General features: G+C 37.2%; 1 long non-coding RNA gene across 1 annotated transcript; it reads left to right on the top strand.

Moving 5' to 3' along the window:
• Positions 1 to 255: 255 nt before the first annotated feature.
• Positions 256 to 3,996, top strand: LOC137030620 (uncharacterized). The gene is made up of 4 exons (XR_010896441.1): positions 256 to 339; positions 2,319 to 2,426; positions 3,390 to 3,470; positions 3,705 to 3,996. It is a non-coding gene; the product is annotated as an uncharacterized lncRNA (long non-coding RNA).
• Positions 3,997 to 12,627: the final 8,631 nt, after the last annotated feature.

The raw sequence follows: 12,627 nt of genomic DNA, 5'->3' as shown, positions 1-12,627 counted from the left end.
TAAAATTCTTTGAAAATACAGATGTTTATGCATTTACAACAGTCTCAATCCTTCAAAATCGCTGGGTTAATAGTAATTTCATCCTATTATACTAAATATTTGTAAAAGCAGTATATAGAGATGTAATGAGACACTGTATAGGCTACATTGTATACACTGTATAATGACTAAGAAATGTCCAGTTTGACCTGAGAAGCATGTGATTGGTATTGACTGTTTTGTTACTGATTAGAGTGTGTGTGTTCAGTGGGCGTCAAGAAACTGAGCTCATATCCAGCTCTGGTGCGACTCGATATCGACGTCCTAAACAACACACAGCTGAGTCTGAGCTAGTCAATAGTGAGTATTCTTCTGTTTAACCTCCTTATAATATGTGAATACTTGGGATAAATGTTATTTAAAATGTATAAATGTTGCTCTTTCATAACTCAGAACATCAGTTTGTTCAGTTATGTTTTTTCTAAAAATCCTTAAAGGGTTAGTTTACCCAAAAATTAAAATAATGTAATTTATTACTCACCCTCGTGCCGTTCCACACCCGTAAGACCTTCGTTAATCTTCAGAACACAAATTAAGGTATTTCATTTGAAATCCGATAGCTCCGTGAGGCCTCCATAGGGAGCAATGGACACTTCCTCTCTCAAGATCCATAAAGGTACTAAAAACATTTAAATCAGTTCATGTGAGTACAGTGGTTCAATATTAATATTATAAAGTGACGAGAATATTTTTGGAGTGCCAAAAAAAACTAAATAAGGACTTATATAGTGATGGCCGATTTCAAAACACTACTTCAGGAAGCATCAGAGCACAGGTGAATCAGTGTGTCGAATCTGCTGTTCGGAGCGCCAAAGTCACGTGATTTCAGCCGTTGGCAGTTTGACACGCGATCTGAATCATGATTCGACACGCTGATTCATTTATGCTCCGAATCTTCCTGAAGCAGTGTTTTGAAATCGTCCATCACTAAATAAGTCGTATTTATACAAGTATAGTAAGTATAGTAAGTAATTTTTTTTTTTTTTTTTTTGGCGCTCCAAAAATATTCTCGTCGCTTTATAATATTAATATTGAACCAATGAACTCACATGAACCGATTTAAATATGTTTTTAGTACCTTTATGGATCTTGAGAGAGGAAGTGTCCATTGCTCCCTATGGAGGCCGCACGGAGCCATCGGATTTAAACTAAAATATCTTAATTTATGTTCTGAAGATTAACGAAGGTCTTACAGGTGTGGAACGGCATGAGGGTGAGTAATAAATGACAGAATATTCATTTTTGGGTGAACTAACTCTTTAAGAAATATAAATAGAAACAATTCTATTTAAAAATAATACTAATAATTTGGGGTCTTGCAAATCCCTAAAAATAGTCAAGTTGTGTTTGCACAATTAAAATAATGATTTCCATGCAGCTTATAAGGTGGGCAGCAATAATGAAGTAAATCAGAGTGGAGAATATAGGCCTTGTCCTCCTAGAAGCACAACACATGGAAAGGGAGCATCTCAGCATGATTGTGGATATGAACAGCTGCATATTGACCCACTTCAAGTCACTGCTTCAATTCATTTCTACACTTTCATCTAGACATTCTAACCTCTCATAACTCATGCCAATTGTGTTACCAGCAATGAAAATACTCAGTTCCACATGCATTTACATCGTTATGTATTTTTAGAAAACGTATCTAACCAAGGGAACATTCAAAGAACTTTTGAAAGGTCCCTTGGTTAGAACTTTTTATTTTATAGTTATCATTCTTGGTGTGAACAGGCCTTAAGAGTATAAAACCATAAAATTAATGTGGATACCTTAATATAGACGGTAGATCTTATGCAGCCCGCTCCTTTTCAGCGATGCGCTCATTGTGTTCTGTCTTCCGGTTTGTATTTCCACAGCATGAAGGTAAGATCTTCATAATGAACCACTCCTTTTAAAATCTTCCCAGTCTACTGGTATTTGTTATGACATTCGCTTCAAACATTACAATGCTCATGATAACCTAAGTAAATCCACTTCAACAGCTAATTACTCTTCCATAGAAATACACAACTACCATAAAAACGGAAGTTCAAAGACAAAATCCTAAAGATGGCGGCGCGCTTGTTTCTCTGGCGCACAAGGTCTATAATTTGGTTGGAAATGTTCATAATGAAATCTCTAAATTTTGATTGCATACTTTGGTATCTTGGCAAGTCTGAGCACAGTTTGAGACAGTACCTGTCATGTTTTACTTAATTGGTTTATTTATAAGAAGTCCAGACATTATTCTCATCCTTAACTCTCCAATTTCCCTGTCTCTGTTTGTCTGTCAGTATCAGGCTCAGTTCAGATGTTGGAAGGGATGAGTGATATGCTGTGTGGCCTTAAAGACGTGCTGGTTGAGCGTACGACGTTGAAAATGTGCCGAATGCTTGGGAAAGGTACAAACTGACTCTCACACTGATCACACCTTTTTCTTTTTTCTGGGTCTTGCAAATTTTCTCTAAGTGTCTTGTAAGCAGTATTACACATACAGTAGTGGCAAAAAGTGATGTCCGGCATAGGAAAATTGACACTGCAACCTGATCCAAATGATTAAAAATGTTTTTATGCTTTCAAAATTGTAAACTTAAACTTGAAAACTTAATGCGTAGTACTGCTTGGAGTCAATTTTTTTTTATTTGTGTTAACACATTGAAATATACAAAGAAATTATGAACACATGCAAAAAATGAGATAACCAATGAAATATTAATAACTGATTATGTTGTATGCAATGTTTTTCCTAAGAGCTTTTTTGCAAGACTTCAATGTTCAAAAACGTTATAAAATCGTATACTATCCCAAACCTTTGATTAGTAGTGTACACTTTCACATATACATTCATATAAATTGTAGAATTTATTTTAATTTTTTTTTAACTCTTTCTCCACCAGCGTTTTTTTTTTTTTTTTTTTAAGTTGCCAGTCACCACCAGCATTTCTGATCATTTTCACAAAATTTTCATGGCTCCCAGAATATTTTGCTGTATAAATATCTGAACGTGCTATATATATCAAAAGAAAAGTTTTATTTTTATCTTTATCCATTTTTTTTATCAACACTTTAAGGTGGGTAAGTTTCATAAAGCAACATTTTGAACAAAAAGCTGAGAAAAATCATGTTTTTTTATTATTATTATTATTATTTTCAAAGACTACAACATGCATAAGCAATGTTTTTATCGCTTGTTTCTGCTTCTTTCTTACCTGTGTTTTGATCCAGATATTCTTCTTAGTTAATTATTTTAATTACATTAAGTTCATATTCAATTGAATAAATCAATTGAAAACAGTATTTTAAGTGTCATTTTTCATTCTGCAAATGAATTTTGGATTCTTACACTGGAATTTCTCCATTTGCAGGAGAGTTTGGGGCTGTTTATGAAGGCATATTTTCCCCATAAAGAGGACAAGATATCAGAGTGGCTGTGAAAACCTCAAAAGGTGTGTGTATATAGTGCAGAGAGCAAGTGACAGTGAAAGTTTCTGATAATAAATTAAAAAGTATTATGTTAATTTAGAAATAAGTATTAGTTTTTTAGCTGCAATTTAAACAGTTAGTTAAATCAACCTTGTTCATGCTGTAATGTAATTGTAGTTAAATTGCTTTGTATGTCTTTCTTGAATGAAATTATTTAATGTTTGATATCTAGGCTAAAATGTATAATTTATATCTAGCTGGAGCCTGGAGGGGAACATTTTGGATAACCTGATTTCAAATGGCACAGATGTTTCTATGGCAACTGGTCATCTGTGGCTTGTAGGACTGTCCAAGTGCAAAGTGTGAACTTGCACAAGTTCCCCTGGTGATGCCTGTAGCTGCACAGTATACAGTGTGATTTGGTTGACTTTTACCTCCTGCTTGTCTTTGACCTGACGTTTAATAGGTGGATTGTACCATTGTAAGAAATAAATGGATCATGGCAACTCTGTGTAATAATGTAATTTGCATCTTTCCAATACTGTGATAATCAGCAGACAGTCAAGGTCATGCAGTATGCAGTGATCACTTTAAAGGAGCAGTTTCACTGCTTTCATTTGACTATATTAATAATATTAGCAATTTTTATTTTATTTATTTATTTTGGGTGAGCTCGATTTACTGTACATATGTCCACCTTGTTTTTCATGTAAGAGTGGGTGTGGCCTTTTGTAAATAGATTGTGTCTGGCTTCTGGTGCTATTCGCTTGCAGTTATGTTTAGATCTACAGAACATGCTACTCAATATTGCAAACCGGTATTATTTTAATGTATAAAATTGTTTTACTGTTTACATTAGACCTATTATATCTATAGAGAGAGATGCCTCATTACTGTCTGTTTCTTTGGGCCGCCATCTTGGGACAGTCAGTGTGTCATCAGAGTAAGAATCAATGATGCCACAACATTGCGCAGCTTCTGGTTGTAAAAACCACCAATATTTAAATTCCCGAAGATTACCTTTCACAGGTGAGAATGTGTTGTTTGTGTTTTTATATTTATTTACTCAATATTACAGGGTTTTAAACTATGGTCATGTTAACTGACGCCTTCATCAAGCCATAGCATCTGCTAAAGACTATTGCAGATATGTAGATATTCATATATGTGTCTAACTACGGTTCCAGGTGTACAGTCAACTTGTTCTCGAATGTTCACGGACCATTTAAATAATGCAGATGGCTTAAATATAGTGGCCCATAGAAACAGCCGCTAATGAGGCATCTATGTATATACACTGATCAGGCATAACATTATGACCACCTTCCTAATATTGTGTTAGTCCCAGTTTTGCTGCCAAAACAGCCCTGACCCATTGAGGAATGGACTTCACTAGACCCCTGAAGGTGTGCTGTGGTATCTGGCACCAAGATGTTAGCAGCAGATCCTTTAAGTCCTGCCATTTGCGAGGTGGGACCTCCATGGATTGGATTTTTTTCACCACATCCACCAGATGATGAGATCTGGGGAATTTGGAGGCAAAGTCAACACCTCAAACTTGTTGTTGTGCTCCTCAAACCATTCCTGAACCATTTTTGCTTTGTGGCAGGGCACATTATACTGCTGAAAGAGGCCACAGCCACCAGGGAATACCGTTTCCATGAAAGGGTGTTCATGGTCTGCAACAATGCTTAGGTAGGTGGTACGTGTCAAAGTAACATCCACATGGATGTGTGACATGACGGTTTCCCAGCAGAACATTGTTCAAAGCATCACACTGCCTCCACCGGCTTGCCTTCTTCTCATAGTGCATCCTGGTGCCATGTGTTCCCCAGATAAGTGACGCACACGCACCCAGCCATCCACGTGATGTAAAAAAATGTGATTCATCAGACCAGGCCACCTTCTTCCATTGCTCCGTGGTCCAGTTCTGATGCTGACGTGCCCACTGTTGGTGCTTTCGGCATGGACAGGGGTCAGCATGGGCACCCTGACTGGTCTGCAGCTATGCAGCCCCATATGCAACAAACTGCGATTCACTGTGTATTCTGACACCTTTCTATCAGAACCAGCATTACCTTCTTGAGCAATTTGAGCTACAGGAGCTCGTCTGTTGGATCGGACCACACGGGCCAGCCTTCGCTCCCCACATGCATCAATGTGCCTTGGGAGTCCATGTCACCGGAGATGCTCTGACAAGTCGTCTAGCCATCACAATTTGGCCGTTGTCAAACTCGCTCAAATCCTTATGCTTGCCAATTTTTCCTGCTTCTAACACATCAACTTTGAGGACAAAATGTTCACTTGCTGCCTAATATATCCCACTCACTAACAGGTGCCGTGATGAAGAGATCATCAGTGTTATTCACCTCACCTGTCAGTGGTCATAACGTTATGCCTGATCGGTGTATATATCTATGCGCTCAATGGCTAGAGAATACCCATAATGCACTGTGATGGTCGTGGCAAATTAATTCCCAAATCTGACCAGAAGATGATCCCCACGGCTGAATCATCCATTTTCCAAACCTCTGGTCCAACGTGGCTACAGCGTAATATCAAGTGTTAACGTAATTTCAAATGAAACAGGAAGACGGCGATATATCGAACAGCCCTGCCTGCCCCTTTTTAAAAATGGGCAATAGTGTTTTTTTTTTATACCACAGCTCACCAGAGCCGTTAGACTCTGTAAAACATCTGTTTCCTTCTAATCTCTAACCGTTTATATCGCTTATATACAGCATTCTGTGCAGAATTCAAATGGGTCCGATTAATTTTGTTGTCTGTACCGACTCGCGCATATGATCCGCTCTGTGCTCTCGTGTCTCTGGACTGGAGCAGATTGCTTGCATTGCTGCGGTTCATGTGACACTAACGCGAAAACGGACTCCATTCGCGACTCCATTCCAAAGGAAAGCATATTTAAACTGTCTGAATCGTTCCCTATTCTCTATAGTGCACTATGTGCCATTCACCATGTAGAAACTAGTAAATGTGTGAAAAAATGATCGATTTCAGCCGAGTCTTCAGCGTCTGTAAGAGTGTAGGAGGAGGCGGGACTTAAGATTCTAGAGAGCATTTGATTGGACCAAAGATTTGACGAGAAACTGAAGTGTGATGTGAGGTCATGAAAATCCGTGATTTTAGCGGAAGTGAGAGACTATGTTTTGAATGCTTATATCTCCTAAATGTGAGTTTTGTCATTATTTTGGAACACACCAACTTATTCATAACCTTAAGGCTAACACATACATACTAAAAGCTAAAAAAATTAAATTTTGATTTCAGGGGGACTTTAAGGTTTATACAAAGTTTCCATGACAGAGTTCAAGATAAATTTTTTTATAACTACTGGAGCTGCCATTTTGCGAAGTTTCAATTAAACAGCAAGCACAAACTATGCAAAATCGTCAGTCCTTCTGGCACACTCAGTGTCTGAATTCACTCACTCGTTTTCATTCACTCTTTTAAGTGAACTATATTAGTGGAGTAATTTAGGAATAGTGAATGAAGGTATAGGGGCGATTTCGAACACAGCCCATTTAGCGGCTAATGAATCGGAATAAGTCTGGCACATTCACAGAAAATAACTTACTTCCATGTTGCAAAATAAGGTGGATAAGACAGTATTATCGTTATCGCAGATTTTATGAGCTCATTTCATACTTGCTTGACACCAGGTGTTGTACTAGAGCGGAATCCGGAGTCCTCCATCGTTGTACCACTTGTTATTCTCCCATACATGAAACATAGAGACCTACACAGCTTCCTCAAAGCAACCCGCCTTGGTGATGTTCCCATGGTGAGTCTCGCATACTGAGAAAAACAAACAAACTTGCAACACCTTCTAGTTGACTTGTCCTTCTTCTTAAGTCTTAACACTAAAATAACCACAAATCTGATCATGTACCTATCATTTAAACTGACTTCTTCTCTCCAGTGTTTGCCTTATCAGAGACTTCTGCATTTTATGATTGACATTGCTGCAGGAATGGAGTATCTCAGCCTTCAGGGTTTTATACACAGAGACCTGGCTGCCCGCAATTGTATGTGAGTCCACAGGAGGGCAACACAGAGCACATTTTACAACAACATCCTGTTAATACTTCCATTGTCTTAGAGAAGCCACTCCTAATGAACCACATCTCTTTTTTTCTCCCCACACTCACCCAATTCTGGAATCACTTTCACAGGTTGGGAGATGACCTGCGTGTGTGTGTGGCTGACTTTGGCCTGTCTAAGAAGATCTATTACATTAACTACTATAGGCATAAGAGTAGGACTATTAAATTGCCTGTAAGGTGGATGGCAATAGGGAGTATGTCTGACAACATATTCACCACCAAGAGTGATGTGGTCAGTCCCATTTTTGCTTCCAATACAGGATTCAAGGGGCTATACTGTAGAATTCAGGAATCCTTGTTATTAGTGACACTGGTGGTTGTTAAGTGAACTGCAGCCAGCGACTGCCGCTCGCACTCATGCACGTACAAGAGACTGAACGTGATTTGGGGCCCTGATATACTCACAATGAAGTTTTCATTCTTATCTTATAAATAAGATTAAAGAAGTTGGAAATACCTTTGCAGTGATATACTTAACAAACATCCCAACGCCATCCTGCTGAGAGTGACGTTTAGATGAATATGTAATTGTGCTGCTCACTTTCCTCTCAATAATGAGCAAAACAAAAATGATCATAGCGATGTGGATATGTTTGCACAAGTTCTGCAATTCACCATGTCAACAGATGTAGCCTAATTACACTGCTATGATAATTTGTTTTATAAATCTGAGACTATAGACTAGGGGCGGAGCTACGGGTGGGCCTGGGTAGGCCTGGGCCCACCCAGATTGACAGCTTGCCCACCCAGTCAGATCCAAGGAAATATATATGGGCGTCGGAACCATTGTAACCATTGTACTTTTTAAGACCAATATATTGTGGACCCACTCACTTTTACCGTCTCTAATTCAGCATTTGTCAATCCCCCCAGGTGATGCTACTCCACAAACCACCAACAGAACATAAAAAAATCTAAAATAAAGATAGTTTTTAAAACATCGCCAAGTAAAACGCGTTTATAAAGAAATGTCTATATATAACAAATCGTTTACAAAAGATTGAAAACTCCTGTTGTAGGAGACTCCCAAAACAATATTAGGAACCTTTAAAAAGGCATAATAGCCACTTTAAACAGAATTGGCTGTTTCAAGACAGACCATATGAAATCAGGCTTAGTAAGAATAGTTTAGGTCTGTTCTAGGAATCCTTATGAGTCAAAGCAGTAATGAGCCTATGAAGATTAATCATGACATAAAATAATGTTTTGTGCATGGGCTACAAACACAAATGGCCAGAGATTATTCAGTCTTGTAGTGTTTTCGTGATTTATTTTTTCTGCAACTCTCCTTCTACATTTTCCTTTGACTCTTTCTTTGTCAGATATGAAGTTATGTTGAGCTGCTGGCACAGAGATCCCTCTCAGAGGCCAGATTTTGGAGAGCTGGGCCAGAGCCTCAAAGTGCTTCTGTCTGAGCTTCCACCACTGGAGGCCAGCAAGGAGGCCCACTACATCAGCCTGGGCCTAGAGGCAGCCAGCAATCTCCAGGACAGCGCAGAGGCCCTGAAGCCTGAGGTCGAGGGGATATTATAATAAACAACACAATGCACTGCCGTGCAATAAACATTTGTGTGATCACACTAGGCCTTTATTAATATATATTTTAGTATTATGATAAGATTTCAGTTCTTCAAATGACATAACACTTTGCATATAAAAGTTCCATTGCTAGAAGGAAATACAAAAACTTGTTTTTAATTCTTTGTGATTCATATATTTTTTTTTTTTTACTTCACTGTCAATGTTGTATGTTTGTCCTTTGTATATCAAAGATACCAAATGTTGGAAGGTTTGAAAAAATGCCAGACATCACAAATTAAACAGCTCAGGACATTTTAAGTGACTTCAAAGTATGTGATTTTTATTTAATTTTTATTTTTTGACAAGTACAATCGCATTGAACATTCAGATCTGTGTTGGCGCTGCTGCTGAGAGAGCAGTTGTCATATATATGAAAAAGCTTCACAAACAGTGTTTTTAACCGCATAGTCATTACTTCTGTCTTACAATAATTCAAATTACCGCAGAAATTATGAGATAAAAGATTATATATTTGGATATAAAAACTGAAACTGATGTCTGTGGTAGCAATCAAAATATAGCTGCAAACAGCGATGGCGGGCCCAAGCCCGGTGGCACCGCCAACCCGGTGGCTTCAGGGCAACTGTGCACAGCGGGCAATAGGCATTTAAAAGGGGCAAACATAAAAGGACTATGTCAAAGTTATTTGAATACACCACATTTACTGCAGCAGCTGGTGCCCATATGATCACAAACCACAACAGCCACATCCATGAGATGCTGATGAATTTAGATTAATTTCATGTCATAGAATGTCATAGGTCAATTCCAAATAAGTGCAGAATATCATCCTAATCTGCTATGTCTATGTTTTTCTTAGACAACCTCCATAAAAATTCCAGAGCAAATTATATACTGTTATTTTCTCAAACTCCACAGTGCTCTGAGAAATCTAATCCAGTCTAATGCGAATGTCTGTGATTGCTGATGTTGTATTATTCTAACACATCTCTTCATGTGTTTTTAGACCTCCCTGAACTATCATTTGTGCACCAGTCTTATGCATTAAAAGCATGCTTTCATTAAATTTCAATGTGTGGTATAAATAATAAAATTATAAAATTAATAAGTAGAGCCAAATTACAGAACCTGCAAAGAAGATTTTAATAAGTCTCAGGTAATAGTAAGGTACATGTCTAAATTTTTCTGCTCACTTATGCATTTTTATAAAATCAAGTGGACTTTACTTAAATAGTGATTTTTAATAAATTTGAATTATATCAATAAATAATTAATTTAAAGACATGATGTGAAAAAATCCACATTCAGACCAAAACACCGGACTTCCTGTAGGTCAGAGCTAACTGACTGTAAACTAGAAACTTGTCCGGCTTAATGAGAATAATATGTGTACCGAGTTTGGTGACTGTAGATTATACTAACCCCCCACTTTTTTCAAAAGGTGGCGCTATAGAGGCCCTCCTTCCTGCCTCTTTCTGAGGCTTTGCCAATGTCTACTGGATGACAATTCTGACATAAGAGTTGAGTTTTATGCAATTTGAAGCATGCTAAATGTCTCAAAGCCATCCAAAACAAATATTGAAGTTTGATCTGTTGCTATGGCAACATTGTTTGAAAAATATTAAAAATGTTTTTATAGGTCTACATTCATTATGTCTTGACATTATTCTAATGAAGTTTGAAGCAAATTAGGTAAAAATTAGAGGGTGATCTTAAAGCATTTTGAAAGTAACACACTTCACCCTGCCAGTTGATGGCGCTATAACTTTGACTCACAATAGTCACATCTGTGATCGGCTTCCTACAATGAGCACACAGCTGAAGTTTCATAAAAATCAATCAATGTATGCAGAGGTTATAACACATTTCCTGTTTCCCTTTTCCCGCCATAAATTTGTTGCCTTGCCACGGCCAAACCGTTCAAGATATCAAAAATCCGCTGCCAATTTTACATCCTCAATGTCTTGACCTTATTCTGACAGAGTTTGGTGGTGATCGGATTAATCACCTAAGAGGAGTATATCAAATTCCAGAGCGTGCGTTTTTCAAACAACCCTTAATAACTGACTTCCTGTTGAGCCGGCGTATAACTTAGAGCATGAAAGTTGTTCGGCCCGATGAGGTCTATATGTGTACCGAGTTTCATAGTAATACATGCAAGCGTGTTTGATATATGGACCAAGTTTTCGGACACCATTCAAGGGGGCGCTGTCGACCCCCCCGCCACGCCTGGGTCCCATCCTTTGCAGCATCCTAGTAGCCGCAGATTCCAATGTATGTGCCAATTTTCAGTTTTTGAGCACATTAAGGCCCCCAAAAAGCCCCGGATGACGGAAAAAAAAATAGTTCTTCTTAGAAAAACAAAAGGGCCCTGCGCCTGAGTAACTTGGGCCCTATAAAAATTGTATCAATATTACATTGTTAAACCAGTAGGTGGCGACAAGTGAATATTTTAAAAATGCATTTGTCATTGAATAATTTATCAAAAGATTCGTTCAAAATCGCAGATTCATCCAGTAATGAAACAAGTCTTTATGTGTGAGTCATTGAATCATGCATAACAATTAAAAAATGCATTAAAAGTAGTACTAAATACTTTTTACATAGATTACAACAGTTAACATTTTGGCAGAACCTCTATTAAATTACATGTTATTTTGTTTAATTGTCTATTCAGAATTGTGGGAGAATTTTGATCTCTATTTTAAAAAAAAATTAATTCTCAATTTCCAGAAAGTGTGATTTTTATAAAACGATAAACATCACATTTCAACTCTTTCAGCTATTGTTTAAGAAAAGGTATGAGTCAGTTTCAACAACATAATTGAAACATAAAAACATAATTTAACTCAAAAACAACTAAAAGGAGAAGTCAAGTATTTAATTTAACTCCCTAAAATTAAAAACAAAGCTATTTTATACACCACTTTGGATGTACAATGCTTAACTAAGCTATACTTTTAATTAAAATTTGTAGGTTTTATGCAATTATATTGTACATAATTTAAATTAAATTTCCACTTGACCAGAGATATCATTATGTCACTTAACTCATTTTTGATGGTTATTCTCTTATTATAATCTGATTTTTTTTTTTTTTTTTTAAACCTACATTATTTTGAGTTTAAATGATCTCAGTTTTATCAATGGATAATAGTGGTCTGTGAATTTATGTTGTATTTTGTAAGTTTTTATATTTGTTAATGAACACAGGAATTCATTTAAATTTGGGTAAACTATTGTTTTATTATTAAGTGAAAGGTTAAAGTGAGACCCTTGGGGTAAGATGTTTTAGTTAGAAATATTTTCCTAAATATACCTATATAACATAATAATTTTAGCAAGGATAGGAAAGCAGTCATTTCTCAGCTGTGAGAAGAGTTCAGTCTCACGCGCGTTCGAAAGCTTCACTCAGAATCACGTCATAATGAAATAGAGCGTTGTGTTGCTGATTTGAGAAACATTTCCTCAGTTTTCTCAGTCTTCTCGTTGCTGTCTCTTCTGCTGTTCGTAT

The sequence above is a fragment of the Chanodichthys erythropterus genome, chromosome 11 (assembly GCF_024489055.1).
Source record: "Chanodichthys erythropterus isolate Z2021 chromosome 11, ASM2448905v1, whole genome shotgun sequence".
In the NCBI taxonomy this organism is placed as follows: Eukaryota; Metazoa; Chordata; class Actinopteri; order Cypriniformes; family Xenocyprididae; genus Chanodichthys; species Chanodichthys erythropterus.
This window is presented reverse-complemented; position numbering and strand designations above follow the sequence as displayed.